Raw genomic sequence first — 13,114 nt, 5'->3', positions numbered from 1 at the left:
GAGAAACACTGCTCCAGTGCAGTGGTCCCCAGCCTTTCAGAAGAGAGTCGCCATGAGGGGTGCCACGGGGACGAGAAGTACTCCTGCTCCAAGGCCAGGGCAGAAGATCTAGATGAACACCTGGCTTGGAGCATGCCCTCTATCAATATTTGTTGACTACTGGAAATAAGGTTACTTTGAGGAAATGAGCACATTCTCTCTCAACCTTAAGTGGATAGGGAGAAGCAAGTCATTTTGGAAGACTACTGGAAATCCAGTGACTTTGGAAGTTCCAGTGGGCACTGTCAACTTTTATCTGTCCAGCTTTTTCTAGGCTTACCAACAGGCCCACCTCTTCTTTCGAAAGCCACATCATTTTTTTCTTCATTGACTTTGATTTTACAGTCTTGGAGCCAGGCAGACCAGTGGTCTCTTTCTGTTGCTTTTGTGTATCTTTACATCTAGTGGCTCTTAAAGATTATCTCTCGGGGGGCTTGTTCCCTGAATTGTAATCTGACTGTACAGATTGTAAAATGTGCAACTGATTTAGTAGTTGCTTTTAAAATGAGTAAATATACACATTGGTTATTTGAGAGATGTTAAAATATAAAATTTGGTGTATTGTTTCAAGTTATTGAGCAGACCATACATTGTGGACCTCTAATGACTATTACTAACAGAGATTTCTCATCTCCTAGTGGAAGGATCTGTTATTTTAAGATAATGGAATAATGCCAGAAAGACCAAAGTTTAAGTCTCAGTCTACTTCTTAGAAGCCTTTTTTTTTTTTTTTTTCTTTTTAACGAGACACTCTGAGCCTCAGTTTCCTTCACTAAAAGCGGGCTTACCACTTCCCACCTTGCTTGGTTGTTGGAGAATTAAAACCAGACACATGGTCTGTTTTTTTTTTTTTTTTTTTGCGGCACGCGGGCCTCTCACTGTTGTGGCCTCTCCCGTTGCAGAGCACAGGCTCTGGACGCGCAGGCTCAGCGGCCATGGCTCACGGGCCCAGCCGCTCCACAGCATGTGGGATCTTCCCGGACCGGGACACGAACCCGTGTCCCCTGCATCAGCAGGCGGACTCTCAACCGCTGCGCCACCAGGGAAGCCCCATGCCCTTGTATTTTAAAGGCTGACCTTAGTGAGTGCTTCAAGAATTTTCGGGGTTTTCTGCAATTTTCATGGAGTGGATTCAGATTCTGCAGGTGATGTTGGTGAAACCTTTAACTGTCAGTGACCCTGGCCATGTTAGGAAACGCCTGACAATTGTGAAAATTCTGAGTGTTTTGGCTGTGTTTTGACAACAGCATTTCAGCTGACTGGTCTGGTTTTTCACTGTTTTGCTTCTATGAGGGTCGGGGCAGGAAATGAGAACAGGTTAATGCTCGAAAGTGAGTGCCTGGCTAGGGGTGAATGATTCACAGACCTACTTGCTAATCCATCTAACATCTATCATAAGTAGTTAGACCAAAAAAACAAAAAAAAACATTTAAAACTGTTTGAAATATATAGATTTAAAGGAACACCGAGTTATCTGTTTCATTTGTGCTTGACAGTCAGGGCTGGGGCATGTTTTGTGCTGCCAGCAGGAATGAGGAATTGAGAAATAAGGAACAAGTGTTCTTTCTACCCTGTAATAAAGGGCCTGACTTAGCAAAACAACAAAAAACCCTGCTTTTGTGCCACTGAGAGTTTTCCTGAGTTGAGTGGGACCTGAAGGATGGTGGAGGGGATATTTCATGAAAGTAAAAAGAACTTAGCTGAATTAAGATTTTCTCTGCCCTGTGTTGGTCCCTCACATAAGCAAAGTTAAAACTGTATTTTATATTTAAACAACACTCAGTCTTCCTGGACCCTCTTGATTTATTAAAAAAAAAAAATTTAGACACTATCCTGCCTTTGGGGGCTTCAATATTCAATAATATTACCTTTAGAAATACCTGTTTTGAGCATTAAAGGAAGCAACCATTTAGAAAGAGTAGATGCAAAATGCTGGTGAGGGAGCTTTGAGGATTTCGAGGCAGTATAACTTACACTCCATGTGCTTCTAATCTAGTTAGGAAGATAAGATCTAAACAGGTTAAAAGTTAAATAAGAATAATAAAGTGAAGAAATAACCTAAAGCTGTAGAGATAACATGTCACTGGGCCGGCATATGATGAATTGCCAAATAGAGTTACACAGCAATAAGGCTTTCACAATTCAGAGGTGGGAGAAGACCTGGTGTGTGTCTGCTGGTGAAGTGCTAGCCACCTCCGGGGTTTCTGTTGTGAAATTCAAGACTCATTCATTCAACAAGTATTTATTTGTGTCAGGTGCTGTGCTACATGCTGGGCATACAGAGGTGAGCAGACAAGGAGATTGCAGTTTGGTGGGGACAGCTAGACAGTGAACAAATAAACTCACAAGTAGTTCATCACAGGTCATGATGAGTTGTACAAGGGAAAGCTTACACCAAGATGACAAAGGGGGGAAACAATCTAATTTGGGCTGCTGTAGGGGAAGGCTACCCTGAGGAAGTAACATTTGAACTGAGAGCTGAAGAAAAGAGTTCACCCCAAGTATTTGGTGAAGTAAGAACGCTGCTGGACCCAATTAAGTAGCATCTTTTATTTCCACAGATAATTAGTTTAGAGGATAGAAATAAAAGCCAAAACACAATTTATAATTGTTTCGTGTTGTGGACATTAGGTAAAAGTCTATTTGTAATGAGCATATGCTTCCATGAACACACACACACACACACACACACACACACACACACACCCTTCTTACACATTGTCCTGCTCATACCCCACCCACGGCTCTCTCACCCAACTTGACAGAGTAATTTTGTAAACGACTGTGGAAAAGGTCATTCCAGATTCCTAGCAGGTCTGCCTCAACGTTTCCTAGAAGCTCTCGTGGAGGTGAAAATTTTGATTGCCAAAAGCTTTGTATACCCTCTCCCCGAATGTGGCCATGACTTCCCAGGAAGAGTACTGTGCTTGGGTTAACTGTCCCTATGCCTTCATTTAGCTGGCATCAGCGCTGGTCCAAATCAGTCTTCATGGATGACAACACAAGTTTGCCCCCACCATTCACCTTGCCGGATCCTATTTCCTGGAGCCACATCAGAAAAATGAGGCAGTAATTGCTTTTCAGATGACAGCGACATCATTGACTGGAGAGGCAGGATAATGTGGTGGCCGCTAGCACAGCCTGCAAAATTAGACTGCCTGGGTTGGAATCCCAGCCTGCCTGTGTGACTGTGGACAGCTTTCTTCTCCGCGTTAATGTCAATCTGAGACATCCTCACCTGCAACCTATTGGGTCAGATGCGTTTTGGAATCCAGAATATTTCAGATTTTAGATAGTATGTTGCAAATACTCTGTATTGCTTAACACCACTAGCTGGGTCTGGGGCAATATCCCATAATCAAACACATCACTATTTCTTCAGCAAAGCATATGGATACTCATATACTGGAAGAAAGGAAATCTGCAGAGTCTTGTTAGAGACTAGAGAGTCTAGGTTTTTCTACTGAATGACTTCTAAAAAATACTTGGTTTTTCAGAGTTTAGTATCTTTCTTACAGGTGAGATGGATGTCTTAGGAGGATCAATGAGAAGATATATGTAAGTGCTAAGGACAGAAGACACCATGCCAGGGTGAGCTGTTTGTGTGAAGTATCTGTTATTATAAAGCCACTGTAGACTGAGAAGAAGCTGAATCTACAATGTCATTTCCTTCTGTTCTCCGTCTCAACAAATAGGCCTTGACTGTGTGCCAGGCACACTGCTTGGCGCTGTAGGAAAACAAATATGGACCAGACAGGGTTCCTGCATTGCATTACAGTCACAGCACCCATGGTTGGGGACGCTGCCAGCATTTTTTTTTTTTTTTTTTTTTTTTGCTTTGCATATCCCACTCTTTCCTAGGTATTTTCCATGCTGGGCTATTTGAATTATGTAAGGATCAAATCAGCCCCCAGATAGACCATTGTATCTGGTATGTTGTCATACACACGGAGGGCAGGAAATGATGACACATGATGCAAGTGACTGGAAACTGTTCTCAGGTAGGAAGTTATAGTTGGGACAGTAATGAGAGGAAGGAAGCCAGTTCAGTTGAATGAGCACTTAGAATAGAAGCGAGGACACTTGTTCCTCGGGCACCCTTCTTTGTGGCAGGCACCTTGCTGGCTCGTGGGACTGTAGGAATGAGAAGGGCGAGCACTCTGCGCCCTGGAAGTGCTGTGGTGTCTGCTGATGTTCACTCTTTCTGTGTGAGCCTGGAGAAACCAGTCACCCTCTCTGAGCCTGTGTACTTATCTTCAGAACAAAAGGGCTGGAGCCGGTTATAACTAAGGCCTCATCTGACCTTCAAAAGTCTGTGATCCTAAAGAATTACTTAACAGCTTGTTGCTCAACCCCTGTCCATCACTCTGGGATTCAAGTAAAGGATATGGGCTTTTGCTGCAATAAGAGAGACTTGAGGTAGACCTAAGGAAGGACTTGTTGGTGATAGAGTGTTGGAATGTATTTCATTAGGGTTTATTATCTCCCCAAGCTGGGATATCTCATTTTTCAAATAATGAAGACTGACAAGTGTCAGGCTCTGTTTTAGGAGAGAAAAGCCCCTTCTCTCGTGGAGTTCACATTTCAGTGGGGCAGAGAGATAATAAAAAGTGATAATAATGAATACACGATGTAATTTCAGATAATAATAATTGCATAGCCGAAAATTAAAGACGGGAAGGAGGAGAGAGAGTGCAAGCAGGGTTGGTGATTGGAGGGCTGTTTTCATAGAATGGTCTGGGAAGACTTCTTGCAGGTGAGTCCAGTCACCAAGAGAGCCAGGCGGGGAAGGTTGGGAAGGGCGATTCCAGGTGGGGGCAACCGTGAGTTCTGAGGCAGGGAGCTGAGAAAGCCGACATGTTGGAGGAACAGCCAGGAGGGAGTGAGGGAGTGGGAGAGAGGCAGGGAAGGAAGTAGAGAGCCACGCCAGGCTCCTGGAGGGAGCCCTGGGAAGGACTTTGGATTTTATTCCAACTGTGAGGAGAAGCCATTGGAGGGTTTTGAGAAGGGAAGTGACATGATTTGATTTGAAAAGAAAGCTTGCTCTACTAGAATATGGATCTAGCAGTCATTTATCAGGAGTGCCTGTGACCCTCGTGTAGGTTAATTTAGTCCAGCCTGATATTACTGGATCTGGACTAAGTGCATTTTTAACATCTCAACAGTTGAAATACAGCATCTATTTCCATCTATATCTTTGTCTTTTCTCTATGTATTTCTTTGACAAAAGGGCTTGTATGAAGATGGATTGCTTTCTAAAGAGAAAATATTGTCATCTTTTGAGTTACTGCTTGTGCCGTCTTTTATCTTTTTATAGTGCAACTTTTGAAAAGCTATGCTATTTGCTCCTTCCTCCCTTCCTTCTTTCCTTTTTTAAAACAAATACTTAATGTTTCATAAGACACCTAGATTCCCCGCATGCGAGTGTTTGGGTAGTATTTGCTGGGTGGTGTTTTCCTTTTTTGTGCAAACAAACCTTGGAATATTGAATAGTATTCACAGATGGTGGAATTGAAACTTTCAGTTCTATTTTCTTTGCACACACCTTGTTTGAGACAGATGTTTGCTTCTGATACGCTGATAACAATGTTGCGAAAGTGAAATTTAAATTGCCTCAAAATGTCTCCTGAATATGTCAGCCTCAAATCATGTGTATTTTGTGGCAACCCTATTTTCTTAGTTATTTAAAGCTCAGCTATGATACAAGCCCAGAATGCCCCGTGTGCCTCTTGTGTGCAAGTGGCCAGCACGCCCACTCTCAGTCACCTTGGGGAATATTTAAGGGCAGGCTGGGCTTGCTACCCGAATAGCTAACTAACTGCCCACTTTTGTGCTCAGGAAATATATATCAAAGCCACAAGAGGGCAGCTTGTCCAGTGAGTCGAGGGGTAAAAAGTGCTTTAGACACAGGATAACGAGGGTGAGAACTTCTGAATTTTTCAAAATGTTTCTTGCATAAGGAAGCTTTTTTATATTCTTAGCCAGCTTCATCCATTTCAAGAGACAGTGTTTTTGGAAATTAAAGGTTTTAGGGCAAGTTCTTTCACTCAAATCTATTTTCACTTTTGTTTGGAATATGAGTACCCATTTCCCCTTGAACTCCCCTTTCCCCCATCTTCCAGCCCTTTTATCCTTGTTCAATCTTTACTGAACTATAATTTACACATAGATAACATTCAAACAATTTTTAGTGCTATGTGGAACACATACAGCCATGGAACCACTGCCCTCATCAAGATATAGAAATTCCCAGCTCTCTAGAAAGTTCTCTTGTGCCTCTTCGCAGTCAGTCTCCCTTTGCAGGTCCGACATCCCTTTGGATCATTAATCTTTGAAATTTTTATAAAGCATTTTACAAAGCATTTTATAAATGTAAAGTAATGATAATGCACAAATATTGGGGCCCTTTCTAAGAAGCTGTGTGAGGGCTCTGGAGAGGTTAAGGAAATTAGAGGCAGCTCCTTTCCAAGACAATTATATGAGTTCTTACTCTTTATAGTTGTGGTGGTAGTTTTAATCTGGCTCATTTTCACTGAGAGGGAGGATTATCGTTAACTGCACAGTTGATAATTATCCATTTGTTCTTTAAAGTTTATTTCTGCTCTAATAATAGCTGATTTAATAATAATGCATTTCTGGCACTTAACTACTTACTGGTATTAATGAGCTCAAGGAATCTTCTCTGTGAAGGAAGTGCCATTATTATCCATATTTAGATGAGGAAACTGAGGTACATGTGACTTTGATGGATGAAAAGGATAAGTAGAGTTAGTTTCTTGATGTGAAATGTAAGATAAATGAAACTAAAAGCTTAAGAAATGCATGTTCTCATTGATCAAAGTAGTACCCTTAAAAAATTAGTGCTTCGGGCTTCCCTCGTGGTGCAGCGGTTGAGAGTCCGCCTGCGGATGCAGGGGACACAGGTTCGTGCCCCGGTCCAGGAAGATCCCACATGCCGTGGAGCAGCTGGGCCCGTGAGCCACGGCTGCTGAGCCTGCGTGTCCGGAGCCTCTGCTCTGCAATGGGAGAGGCCACAACAGTGAGAGGCCCACGTACCACACACACACACACACACACACACACACACACACACACACACACTATATATATATATATATATAGTGCTTCTCTAGATGCACATAATGTCCTTGGGCAGTGTCGTCTGTGGCCATGGGTTGAACGCCATGACAACTTCAGTTCTGCATCCCTGACCTTGTCTGCCAGGCATCCCTCTGTCTGTTTCCCTGGTCCCCGCCTTCATCTTCTCCAGATGGGTCACCCTGCCTTTAGCCCCTCTGCATCGTGGTCGGGAGATCTTTCTAACAGGTAGTTCTGGTAATGCCACCTTCCTGATTTAAATTTTCCAGTGGTTCATTGTGCAATGAAGTGTGAGTGCCTTGCCTTTTTCAGCTGCACGTCCTGCTGCCCCCTCCGCTGCCCACCCTCAGTCCAACTACTCGTCATTCTCCAAAGTTGCTGCACTCTCTCAGGTCCCCATACCCAGGAACTCACTGTTCCTTCTGGCTGAAAAATGCCCTCTCCTCATCCGTCATCCCTGTCTGCCAAGCAGACTGTTATTCATCCTCCAGAACTTGGCTCACGTCTTCCTTGATTAACCTTGACAGACTTGCAGTCATCTTTCCACCTTCCATTGCTCCTTGTGTCTTAGAGCTGGTGTCCCATTGTTTCATGATGGTCTTGTTTCATGTCTGTGGTCTGCTAATCTGCGGCACCCTGGAGGGCAGCAACTTTGTCTTTTCAACTTGGCGTCTCTCGCCTAGCTCAGTACCTGGACTCCCTATTCCAGACCATTATATACCATGACGGCAGAGAAGATGCCTCTTTTATTCACCACTGCTATACCCAGTGTCTGGCTTAAGGCCTGACCTGTAGTAGGTATTCAATGAATATTTGTTGAAAGATGAATAGTGGGTGTTTTTAAGTGTCTCATTGCAATGGTTTAGCCCAGGGATTGCCACTGAAAGATCCCCGGCATAATCAAGCCATGGACATATTCTGTGTGGCTTCCCAGTATTTTTTAAAGATTAAAAATTTGGTACCTCTCCTATTTACCACTGTCTACACCACTCCTGTTATTTTTTGCTCTTAGTCTACTTCCTCATTTGTTCCCTGCCTGGTCCTGAGACATAAGGCTGGGGGTACAGAGAGGGAGGTAGTGTATTAGACCTCTAGGGCTGCCATAACAAAATATCAATACCACGGACTGGGTGGCTTAAACTAGAGAAATTTATTTTCTCACAGTTCTGGAGGCTGGAAGTCCAAGATCAAGGTGTTGGCCTGAGGTCTCACTCCTTGGCTTGCAGATGGCCACCTTCTCGCTGTGTCCTCACATGGTCATCCCTTGCTTTATATGTGAATGTACCCTAATCTCCTCTTATAAGGACACCATTCATACTGGGTTAGGGCCCACCCATATGACCTCATTTAACCTTAGTTACCTTTTCAAAGGCCCTATCTCCAAATACTGTCACATTCTGATGTACTGGGGGGGGGGGGGCGGGGAGAGAGGCGGTGTCAGGGCTTCAACATATGAATTTAGGAAGGATACTATTCATCTTATAACAGGCAGGAACATGCGCTCTCAGGTACTATGGTCTCTGCCTTGTGTCTGACGAGTGTTTTAGAACTCAGGAGCCATGAGAGAGAGCACTTTGCTCACCAAGGCAGAATCTAGATGGACATAGCACTAGATGGACATGCACCTGCTCCAACACCTGATCTCCACTCTGATCACTTTGATCAGGGGATCATATTCATGTTTCCTAAACAACTGACATTTAGGTAAAGTGCCAGGTAGAACTTAGGTGCTTTTCAGTTTGGAAATATACAGCCTTTCATCCTATTCACTCCAAAAGCTGACGTGTGGGCTGCAAACTACCTTTGCCAAGGGTCCGGTGGACAGTCGAGGGAAAAGCCTTATAGTGACACGGCACCACCTCCATTTGCTGTAAGCAAACAGCCAGGTCCTTTATTACCCTTGAAACCAGCACTCGTGACACAAGTTGGACTCAGAAGCAAGTCAAATGCCAACTTTCTGTGGGTCAAAGTTCCTTCAAGCACTGTGTTAATCAAAAGCTCAACCTTAGTTAATTAGGCCATTGAGTTGGGAAGAACTTTGGAACAAATGATTACCTAGTTCAACTGCAGGAGTTAGCAGAACTCAGTATTTTGTTTCCCAGAGGTAGCTTGCAGACTTGTGGTCTTTCTTGGAGCGGGTGGTAGTGAGACTTCTGTGGGGTTTTATTCAGTCTCAGTGAGTTGTAGCATAATAAAGTCTGCTGTACAGAGCCTAGTTAATCAAATGTATTTAATTAAAGATGAAGTGGAATAGGTAGGGAATATTGTTCATATATGGGCAGAAAAGCTAGCTGCAAAGGGCTTCCAAAAGTAAAGAAATATTTAAAACACTAACAGCTCACAGGGCTTTAAACAATTTTGAGTGTTTGGTGATTTACCCTGAAAGACCGCAATTTAATGTGCCTCTGCAGAAAGACATTTAAATGAATATAATAATCATAGCTGCCCTCCATTGAATGTTTTCTCTCATATGGGGCCCCAAGGGCTTCATATATGTTGTCTTGTTTATTGTCACAATGTCCGTAACACGTGGATAAACAGGCTCATATTAGATGAGAAAAAGGAGGATCAGAGAGGTTGAGTAAAACACCCAAGGTCACCCAGCTAGCAAGCAGTGGAGGTGAGTTTTGAGTACCTGGCCAAACCCGTGAGCTTCTCCTCCCCGTTATACCACCTCTTTATACTTTCCTCTTCTCTCCTTGTCGGACTGAGATTTTTTCCCTTGAATGTCCTTTAGCTAATACCAACCTGAATAGCCTTGTGGAATTGGCAAAAGGACATGACCTATTTTCTCCATGTATGTGAGCCAGTGCAGATCTCTTGTACTGACCGGTCATGTAGCTTTCCTTGTAATCCATGCACACACAAAGGTGTGTATTAATCATAAAACACCATATTTCTTCTTACCACTTCCCCTCCAACCACTTAGCCATCATTTACTGCATACTCCTCCTTAGCCGTCTCTGGGTCAATAGTATATTATCTTTTCCATTTCAGAGTTCGGGTAAGAGAAGCATCAGGACACCTCGCATTAGGTCACCTAGCAGAGATCAGCCACTCCTGGGCTCAGTGAGGAGGTTTGGTAAGTCATCTGGCTCCATCTTTACTGGGGCTCAAAAGAACATCTTTCAGGGGTGGAGAAAAGTAGGTGAACATTACATAGTGACAGCCAAATGTTAATCCTCTCTCATTTTTTAAACCAACACATCGTTTTTTTCTGGGTATTTGCCTAATTTACTAGGCCAGAGTGCCCTGTATGTTTTTTGTTTTCTTTAATTAATTAATTTATTTATTTATTTATTTTGGCTGTGTTGGGTCTTCATTTCTGTGCAAGCGCTTTCTCTAGTTGCGGCGAGCGGGGGCCACTCTTCATCGCGGTGCGCGGGCCTCTCACTGTTGCGGCCTCTCTTGTTGCGGAGCACGGGCTCCAGACGCGCAGGCTCAGTGGCTGTGGCTCACGGGCCCAGTTGCTCCGCGGCATGTGGGATCTTCCCAGACCAGGGCTGGAACCCATGTCCCCTGTATTGGCAGGCAGATTCTCAACCACTGCGCCACCAGGGAAGCCCGCCCTGTATGTTTTGTAAGTACCATTGTCCCCAGAAGACTCCCACAGTCAAAAAGAATGACAGAAGCTATATTTGAGTGACTTCGCTTAAAGTCTTTTAATACTGAGTTTTTCCTGTAGTGTACACTGCATTTCATCCACTGTAGAATACACTCCCCCCACTTTAACATGTCTGAAGTTGGGATACATCTTGTGGAGATTTCGATTTGGTGAAACACAGCATTCCTCTAATAACCCACAAATGAGCAGCATTAAGTATTCTCTGCCTCCTATTTTTCACAAAGTGCAAGTGCCTTTAAAAACTAAAATTTTGGGTGACTCCATATGATGGTTTTGAGACGAGTAGCCTGTGGACCTCCTAAGCAGCGGTCCTGGCATTCAGAACAACCCATGTGACATCACGGAGCAGCCTCTTGGGCAGCAGGTCCTAGAACAGATACTCTTATCCAAAGCCTGGCTCCCTTCCAGTGCTCTGCATCATGGGATTTACAAGTGAAATACTCTGTTTTAGAATATTTCACTACTATGTCCCCAGAGTGATTTGTTAGCAACCATTTATGTGTGAATGAGTCCAAATTCACATTCATGTTAAATGCATGGGTAAGTAGCATCTTTGTAGAGGTAATGCCACAGAATGGACAGGATTCTCCAAGTCACATGGGTCTGATTTATACAGGCTTTAAGATTTGCAGAACCTCTGTATTATAGGGCCCCATGGGTGATAGTACATTAATCCTTAAATCAGTAGGGGTACAGGTAAATTGGTTAACTAAGGTTTTTCCCTGCACCTACTACGTGCCAGACTCTGTGCCAGGTACTGGGTAATTAAGAGATTAAGACAGAAAGGATTGGTTTTCTGCCTCCAAGAACCTGGTCTAGTAGTGAAGGCAGACATTAAATAATTGAGTTGTGAGTGGGCTGAAGAAGAATTGCAAGGAGTTAAGGGAGTTTAAAACCAGAGGACCTACTCTGAATGTCAGTGGGAGGAGTGACCACTGGTGAAGGTTTCTTGGAATTTAAGTGCTCTTTTAACTGAGACCTGAAGGAGAAGGAAGGAGTGGTTTACTAGGCAGAGGGCATCTGGGGGCAGGTGGTAGTGACATCAAATGAGGAACAGCTGGAGGGTTTCAACATGGGCCAGCAAGTGTCAGGTTCAAGGAATAAGCGTGAACCCAACGGGGAAAGAGGTAGAGGGAAAGTGGCTTCAGATGAACAGACGTCTGTCCTAAAATAAGGATACAGTCACGTTTCTTGAAGAATCTTTAAAAGCCCTTAAGAGATTTTTTGTTTTTGTGGTTCAGACATATATTCTTCCTTCTCTATTAGCATCATTTCCTAGAGCTGGATTGCAAGTCCTGTTTTCCTGCCAATCCTTTGAATTCTCCCCAAATCTATGTTCTTAATTTCCTTCATCTACCCCTTACAGGAAGGTGATCAGCTTCTAGTGAGAGATTGTTTTCATTAATAAATGTGTCCACTTTTCTTTTTCTCTACTTACTTGACGGCATCAGGGAAGGGTGATCACTGGCATAGTATAATATATAATTCCTCCATCCAAAAGCCAGATTTAAAAAAAAAAAAAAAGATGGTTTAAATAGAACAGACAGAGGCCAGCTACTTGACCCTGCTTCCATTTTGGACCATTATGAGATTCTCAGGTTTTGAAACTTCATGCTCTGTGTTCACATTTTCTATCCAGAGTACTGCTAAGCAATTGAGTAACTTAATTGACAGATTCGGAAATTCACACACATGCATGTACACACATACACATACCATGTACAACATGGAACCCAAGTTCCACTGAATTGGCCTTCTCAAGCTTGCTGGTTCCTTAGTCATGAGTGAATTTGATGTCGTCATTTTCGAGAGGTCTGTTGAGTGTAGGCCCACGCTGCTCCCGGGCCCCTTGAACTGTTCTTGTTCTGGGATATCCGCTGATGCTTCAGTTGTCTTGAGAACTTTAAAAAAAAATGTCAATGCACAGGCCCTGCTCGCTGAGACACTGATTTAACTGGTCTGAGGAGGGACCCAACTATCAGTATTTTTTGAAAACTCCACGATTGAGTCTCATCTATGTCCCGTGTGGACAACCACTGTTTTACACTTTTGCTTATTAACCTGGTGAATGGCTGTGTATTGCTTTTTCCGGAGAGCATAATTTGCGTTCTGTAGTAGCTGTTTTTGGGTTTGTTTTTCCTGTGGTCTGCGAAGATGGTTTGGGCCTTAAAAACCTTTGGGTCTTAGGAAGACTTTGCCACTGCTTGGTGGAGTCCTGTCTGAGAATGGATCCCCTGTTTACACCACCCCATTACATGTCCTGGGAACCACACCTACACATCCTCCCTATGACACTGTTCAGAATATACAGTTTAATTACTTAACACCTAAAATTTTATAGATTACAGGTGT

General features: G+C 43.4%; 1 protein-coding gene across 2 annotated transcripts in view; it reads left to right on the top strand.

Annotated features, from left to right (window-relative positions):
• The window catches only part of RBM47 (RNA binding motif protein 47), a 160,584-nt gene that overhangs the window by 57,399 nt on the left and 90,071 nt on the right, over positions 1 to 13,114 (top strand). For both annotated transcript variants that reach the window (XM_089911833.1, XM_022565550.3), the window contains exon 2: positions 10,135 to 10,219. The gene's annotated coding sequence lies outside the window, so the exon portion shown is untranslated. The remainder of the gene's footprint in view (positions 1 to 10,134; positions 10,220 to 13,114) is intronic.

The sequence above is a fragment of the Delphinapterus leucas genome, chromosome 5, assembly GCF_059928025.1.
Source record: "Delphinapterus leucas isolate spDelLeu-1000000601 "Yukka" chromosome 5, BTC_Dleu_Yukka2, whole genome shotgun sequence".
Taxonomy (NCBI): Eukaryota; Metazoa; Chordata; class Mammalia; order Artiodactyla; family Monodontidae; genus Delphinapterus; species Delphinapterus leucas.
This window is presented reverse-complemented; position numbering and strand designations above follow the sequence as displayed.